The sequence below is a fragment of the Erinaceus europaeus genome, chromosome 12, assembly GCF_950295315.1.
Source record: "Erinaceus europaeus chromosome 12, mEriEur2.1, whole genome shotgun sequence".
NCBI classification, from domain to species: domain Eukaryota; kingdom Metazoa; phylum Chordata; class Mammalia; order Eulipotyphla; family Erinaceidae; genus Erinaceus; species Erinaceus europaeus.
In genome coordinates this window covers 69,645,641-69,652,799 of record NC_080173.1, presented here as the reverse complement: position 1 = coordinate 69,652,799, position 7,159 = coordinate 69,645,641, and positions in this window count along the sequence as shown.

Genomic DNA, 7,159 nt, shown 5'->3' with positions numbered 1-7,159 from the left:
AGGGGAGTTTCCAGAACACATTGGCTGATGTCATAAGTGAAACTGCACAAACCAAAAAGAAAACTGAAATAGTCTTAGGAAACCACCATCTCCCTTCGCCAACCTCTCTGGACTCTCTACTTGGTGGAAAACTTCCTTTTGTGGTACCCTCACTTCATCTCTCAGGGCCACAGTCCTCCCCAGAGGCCAATAAAAGGCTTGGGCCAGAGGTTGGGAGGGGGCAAGACAGGAGGAAATAAGACAGGATTAAAAACAACTAAGTATTTATTTGATGTCTTCCAAGGTTCTTGTTGATGTGGTACAGATCTGTATCTTCCCTTTCTCACTCTTGAAACAATACTATTTATAAAATGTTTTATTGAGGGGTCAGTGCACAGGGCCTTGGGCTATGATGTCTAAGGTCCTCTGATCTTTGAGCAAGAAATGCTCTTCTTTCTTTCTCTTTCTCTGTTGGTGTGTGATGGGTAATAAGTAACATCTTAATATCTTGCCTCTGGATGGGGGTAGATAGCATAATGGTTATGTAAAGAGACTCTCATACTTGAGTCTCCAAAGTCCCAGGTTCAATCCCCTGCACAACCATAAGCCAGAGTTCAGCAGTGCTCTGGTAAAAAAAAAAAAAAAAATAATAATAATAATTAAGAGAATAAAGGAGGTGAGTGGTGGCACACTTGGTTGAGCACACATGTTACAATGTTCAAGGACCTGGGTTCGAGCCTCTGGTCCTTACTTGCAGGGGGAAGCTTCATGAGTGGTAAAGCAGTGTTGCAGGTGTCTCTCTGCCTCTCTCCCTCTCTATCACCCCCTCTCAATTTCTGGATATCTCTATTCAATAAATAAATAAATAAATAAAGATAGTACAAATCCCCCAAAATCTTAATAATAATAATACATTTAAAAATAATAAAATTAATAAATATTTTATTGAAAAGGGAGGGTCCTCTGACATATATTCATTCCATGAAAGAGGTGAGAGCACCCACCCTGTGAGAAGGTAATGGATTTGAACTGGACTTTGGTGACCAACACATCAGGTATGAGTTGGAGTGATTCCTGGTGTGTGGATGGGGGTGGGCACGGGGCAGGCTTAAAGTTTTTTTTTTATTCCCTTTTGTTGCCCTTGTTTTATTATTGTAGTTATTATTGATGTCGTTGTTGTTGGATAGGACAGAGAGAAATGGAGAGAGTAGGGGAAGACAGAGGGGGAGAGAAAGATAGACACCTGCAGACCTGTTTCACCGCCTGTGAAGCTACTCTTCTACAGGTGGGGAGCCGGGGGCTCGAACTGGGATTCTTATGCCAGTCCTTGAGCTTTGCGCCACGTGCGCTTAACCTGCTGAGCTACCAACTGACTCCTGCAGGCTTACTTTTATCACAGCCACGGAGCTGCTCACATTTACTTGTTGAATGATCATTGGGGAAATTGCTTAATGTCTTCAAGTTTCTGTTTCCTTCTTTAAGAAGTAGGATAATTAGTTACAGGTTTGTTGAGAAGGAGAGAAAGTTAATCTTGTGTCACATTCTATTATTAACTGCCACTTACTGAAGCTTTACTCTGTGCCAACCACTGTTGTAAGGACTTTGCATATCTTTTTATTTTGCTATTTTATCATCATTTTCTCATTTTATCCATGAGGAAACTTAGTAAATGCTGGGGTTCCACCTCTTTTCTAAAATTTGCATGGGCACAAGGCTTATGGAATATGAAAACTGCAAGGGTTTGAGAGACCCCACTTCTTATCTTTTGCAGTTGCAGAAGAGGAAACCATGACCCAGAGGCTGGAAGTCTATTTCTAAGAACAGACAGTGAATGAATGATGGAGATCAGAGTCTTGGCTCCCACTTTAGTGTTCTGTCCACAGATTATTGGTCACCATGAAAAGGTCCATGTTTGGGGAAATCCTTGAAACTAAACCCATGTAGTATTGGTTTTGATTAGCACTGGTGTCCTAACTCCATTCTGGAGAATCAGATATAGTAACTCTCCATCAATTTCTATTTGGATAATTCAGAAATAGCGACAGTTTAACCTGAAATGGGCTAAAATTGACTTGTGGATTATCGGAGAGAAAAATGTCTGTTGACAGGAATGAAAGCAAATACATTTAAATTTTATTTTATTATTTTTTTATAGGACAGAGAGAAATGGAGAGAGGAGGGGATCCAGGGGCTCCAACCAAGATTCTTCTGCTGGTCCTTGCACTTTGCGCCACTTGTGCTTAACCAGCTGCGCTACCACCCGACCCCCTACATTTAAATTTTATTTACTCATAAAGATATTATTTTGAACGTGGACTTTGCACCTGCATGAATCTTGGCAGATTTCCCCCTGCTTCTAATTTCAGAGAGAGAGAAAAAGAGAGAGAGTCACTATAGTATTGTTTTTATTATCCATTAGGCTCCCCTTGGTGTTGTGCATGGTGCTCTCATGTGGTGACGGGAGTTCAAACCCAGGTTCTTTTTTTTTTTTAATATTTATTTATTTATTTATGAGAAAGATAAGAGGAGAACGAGAAAGAACAAGACATCACTCTGGCACATGTGCTGCTAGGGATCAAACTCAGGACCTCATGCTTGAGAGTCCAATACTTTAGCCATTGCACCACCTCCCGGACTACCAAACTCAGGTTCTTATACATGGTAAAATGTGCACTATACTCGGTGAGATATTTCCTGACCCCTAGAAAACACTTTTTCTTTTATCACTAGGGTTATTGCTGGAACTTGGTGCATGCATGATTACACTGCTTCCAGCAGGCATTTTTTTTCTTTTAGATGGAGTGAGAAACAGAAAGGAGTGAGAGAGAAAGAGAGGCACTGCAGCACTGCCCCACTGCTCATGAAGCTTCTTCCTGCAGATGCTCTCATGTGGATAGTTGGGTGCTCAAACTCTCTTGATCTAGTTGGTGAGACCCCCAGTAAACACATTTTTAAAGATGTAACCTAAATTATAAATACCAAGAATTTCCTACTGGGTACTGTTACATAGGTAATGTGGTGACTGTGGGTGACAGAATCATCCAGAATGGGGAGAACTTGCTTTGTTTCTTTCTCAAAATGATTTGCGCCAGGATGGTTGTCATTCTTGTTTTACAGAAACAGAAACTGAACATCAGAAGGGCTTAGGACAGCCTCAAGGTCACACAGGTGTAAATGGGATTTGAATCCAAGTGTAACAAATGACCAGGTTCAAGTTTTTCCACTTACTCAAGCCAGAAAAACAGCCAACAGTTAGTGTAGTCTTCCCAGGGACCACTTGCTATTATAAACTTGTTACAAGAATTATCTGTCTCACTTCACAATTTGTTAAGCAATTAACAATGGGAACACAGTTCTGGTGGCCCATGAGGCTTGGTTAGCTAGGTGACCCCAGGCAAGTTAATCTCTCTGCTTCCTATCTGTAAATCAGGGATAATAAAAGTGATCCCTTCCACAGCCATTGAGACTACTGAGTCCCCAATATGTCACATGCTTATAAAGTTGTAATGCCAGCACATGTCAAGAACTTAATTTAAAAAATTATTTATTTTGTTGCCCTTGTTGTTTTATTGTTGTAGTTATTATTGTTGTCATTGTTGGATAGGGCAGAGAGAAACAGAGAGAGGAGGGGAAGACAGAGAGGAAAAGAAAGATAGACACCTGGAGACCTGCTTCACCGCTTGTGACTCCCCTGCAAGTGGGGGCTTGAACTGGGATCCTTATTCTGGTCCTTGCGCTTTGTACCATGTGTGTTTAACCCGCTGCACTACTGCCCGACACTCTAGAACTTAATTTTTACCATGAGTAAGGAAAAGGCAGTTCCATTAGGGATATTCCATATTTATCCTTTTCAGAAATCTAGACCAGATTTCCACTTGATACAGGTTTGTGAACTTGATTACAAAAAGGTAGGTCACTTGACACCTAGAAAAGGTAAGTGACTTGATAATTTAGGTCATGTAGCCTAACATGATACAATTCAATATTAAATCAAAGTCTGCAATTATATATTCCCCCCACCCCTTTTTACCACACTGCCTTGTTCCTAGAAAAATGCTGAGGCTTTTGCTGTAGTTCAGTTTTTCCATATGAGCTCCATTTCTGTTTTCCTTCTTTGATTTCAGTTTTCCTTTTTTAAGGAAAAAAGCAAAGTGTTTTTCCTGATGTCAGATATGTTGACTTGGGACACTAGCTGAGGACAGGTGGAGGAATCCACAGATGGACCAATGTGGCTCGTCATCATTTTTTTAAAATGTGGTGTAGGAGATTGAACACAAGGCCTCCCACTTGGGCTCTACTGAGTCACTTCCTTGGCTCAAGTTCTTTTTAATGAGGGTGAGACAGAACACAGAGCATTGCATTGTTCCAAATGTTCCTCATCTTGAAATCCTGGTAAACCTTTCATTGTGTGAAAGTTTATGTTTGTGTCTAAGTGGTAGATGGAATTGGTAAGGGCTGAGCAAGAGTAGGCAATAGAGATGTCAGGAGTTTTATTTATTTATTTTTTCTTCCTTTGGTAGTTTCAGTGGATTATGGGAAACAGGATGGAGAAGAACCTAATTACAATTCCATTTCTGCCACTTTCTCCTGTGCAAAGTCAGGGTTCAGATTCATGAACTCAGTTTATTCTCTGATTCTCTTATAATGATTACATGAGAAAATAAAAAAGCCTGTGTAAAGTACAGTATCTGGTTCAGGGTGGATGTTCAATGAATGGCAACTATCTTTATGTTTCTCCCAGCATTTTATGTTCTTGACAACCAGAACACATGCCCATTGGCCTACCAACAGATTTTGAGAAGATCAAAGGAATTAAAGACTGGGGATATGCTAAGATTATAGAATGAAGTACAGATACCAGGAAGCCCTCTATTCCCTCCCTGTCCTGAAGATGTGCTTATTCTACATAGCCCAGTCAGTCCTGATTCTCTGCACAATTGTTATTGAGAACTGTGTTGTCGCCAGGCATTGGTGGAGGAACTGCAGACACCATTGTGAGCCTGTCAAAGACCTGTCTTCTGAAATGTATGCTTGTGTGTGTCTGTGGGGAAGGGAAGCGCACACACACAGACACACACACACACACACACACACACACACACACACACACAGAAAAACGGTGAAAGTATCCTCCTTTATAATTTTTTTAAGTTTATTTTCTTTTGTGGCACCAGATGCTTGCATATGCGTGCTCCTGTGTCAATTTTAATTTTTTTTTGCCTTCAGGGTTATTTCTGGGGCTTGGTGCCTGCACCACGAATCCGCTGCTCCTGGAGGCTTTTCCCCCCTTTTGCTGCTTTTGTTTTATTGTTGTTGTGGTTATTATTGTTGTTATTGATGTCGTTGTTGGGTAGGACAGAGAAATTGAGAGAGGAAGGAAAGACAGAGATGGTGAAAGAAAGACAGACACCTGCAGACCTGCTTCACCGCCTGTGAAGCGACTCCCCTGCAGGTGGGGAGCTGGGGACTCGAACTGAGATCCTTATACTGGTTCTTGTGCTTCGCACCATGTGTGCTTAACCTGCTGTGCTACTGCCCGATCCCCATTTTTTTTTTTACCAATATGACAGAGATAAGAATAAGCTAAGACAGAGAAAATTGAGAGAGGAGGGGGAGATAGAGAGGGAGAGAGAAGGATAGATACCTGTAGCCCTGCTTCATCGCTTGTGATGTAACCCCACTGTAGGTAGGGAGCCAGGGGCTTGAACTGGGATCCTTGCGCAGGTCCTTTTGCTTCATACTATATGTGCTTATTAACCTGTTGCACCACTCCTGGCCCCCTAAATTCATTTTTTTTTAACCAAAGCACTTATCAGCTCTGGTTTATGGTGGTGTGGGGGACTGAATTTAGGACTTCAGAGCCTCAAGCATGAGAGTCTGTTTGCATAACCATTATGCTATCTACTTATGCCTCCTAAACCCTAAATTCTTTATTATTATTATTTTAATTTCAGAGAGGGAGAGAGAGACACACATAAAGAGAGAAAGGTACCACAGCTCTGCTCCACCATTCATAGAGCTTCTTCCATGCTGGTGTTGTGGTGACTCTAGTGCTCGAACCCAGAGCTTCACATTTGGTAAGGCATGGCTACTAGGTGAGCTATTTCTTGTGCCCCTTGTGAACCATTTCCCCACTAATCTTATTCTAACTCTTTGAACAGAGTAATCTCCTATGGCTTTTATTTTCTATTGATTATATATTCTTTTTTTAAATATTTATTCCATATGGGCGCCATTTGTTGTTAAAATTCGGAGGCTCTAGCTGGGCTAGCTTCATGGGCGGGTAACAGAGACGACCAAAGACATACGGCTGGGCAGGGAAGCTGTATTTCTTTATTCAGGAACAACGATTCATAAACTAAACCAAACTAATCACCAAACAGAACTCTGCTGTCTCTTTGCGGTGGCGCAAGCACTCTCTCTTACTCTGGAACTCTGGAACTCTGAAACTCTGGCGGGGTTCCTTGGGGCGTGGCCAAGCGGGCCCTCGAAACTAACTGGACTGATCCAATTTTCTTGGCAGGGGAGGGCTAGAACAAACCAATGTAAAGCATACAACAATTCCCCCTTTTCTTTGTAACTAAATGACTATAGTATCAAGGGTGTGGGGTGAACAGAAACCTCTATCATACAGGCATTTTTAAAAAAGAAATTGGCACAAACATGGAGAAACATACAAGCAAGTAACAAGAACCAGTGTGCTGCCAAGGGAAGGCCTGAGGGGGCCATTTTTGCCTCTGTGGGCAAAACTTTATCAGCTTAAAAAAACATTTTTTGCCTCTGGGGGGTGTACTTTCTTGCCTCTGGGGGGCATACTTGCCTCGACGGGCATTTGCATGGGGGCGGGGAACGGTCTAGAGTCCCAAAGGCAGCTGGCTGCAATTTACTTACTATGAAACAAAACTTGTTATTAGCATATTTCTAATAGAGAAGGAATTTGAGACTTTTACATATCAACAACGTCCTTTTAACCTTTTGTTACACCCATTCAAGATGGAGTCAGGAAAGGAAACCTCAGGCATGAGAATAATTAGCATAGCCATTGTGCGATCTACCATTTCTAATAGAGAAGGTAATGGAGAGTTTTACATATCAACAAGTCTATTTAGCCTTTTGTTTAGACCAACTTAGTTAAAATATATTGATTGTTAACTAATTTTTACCTCAGACTTTAAATGTA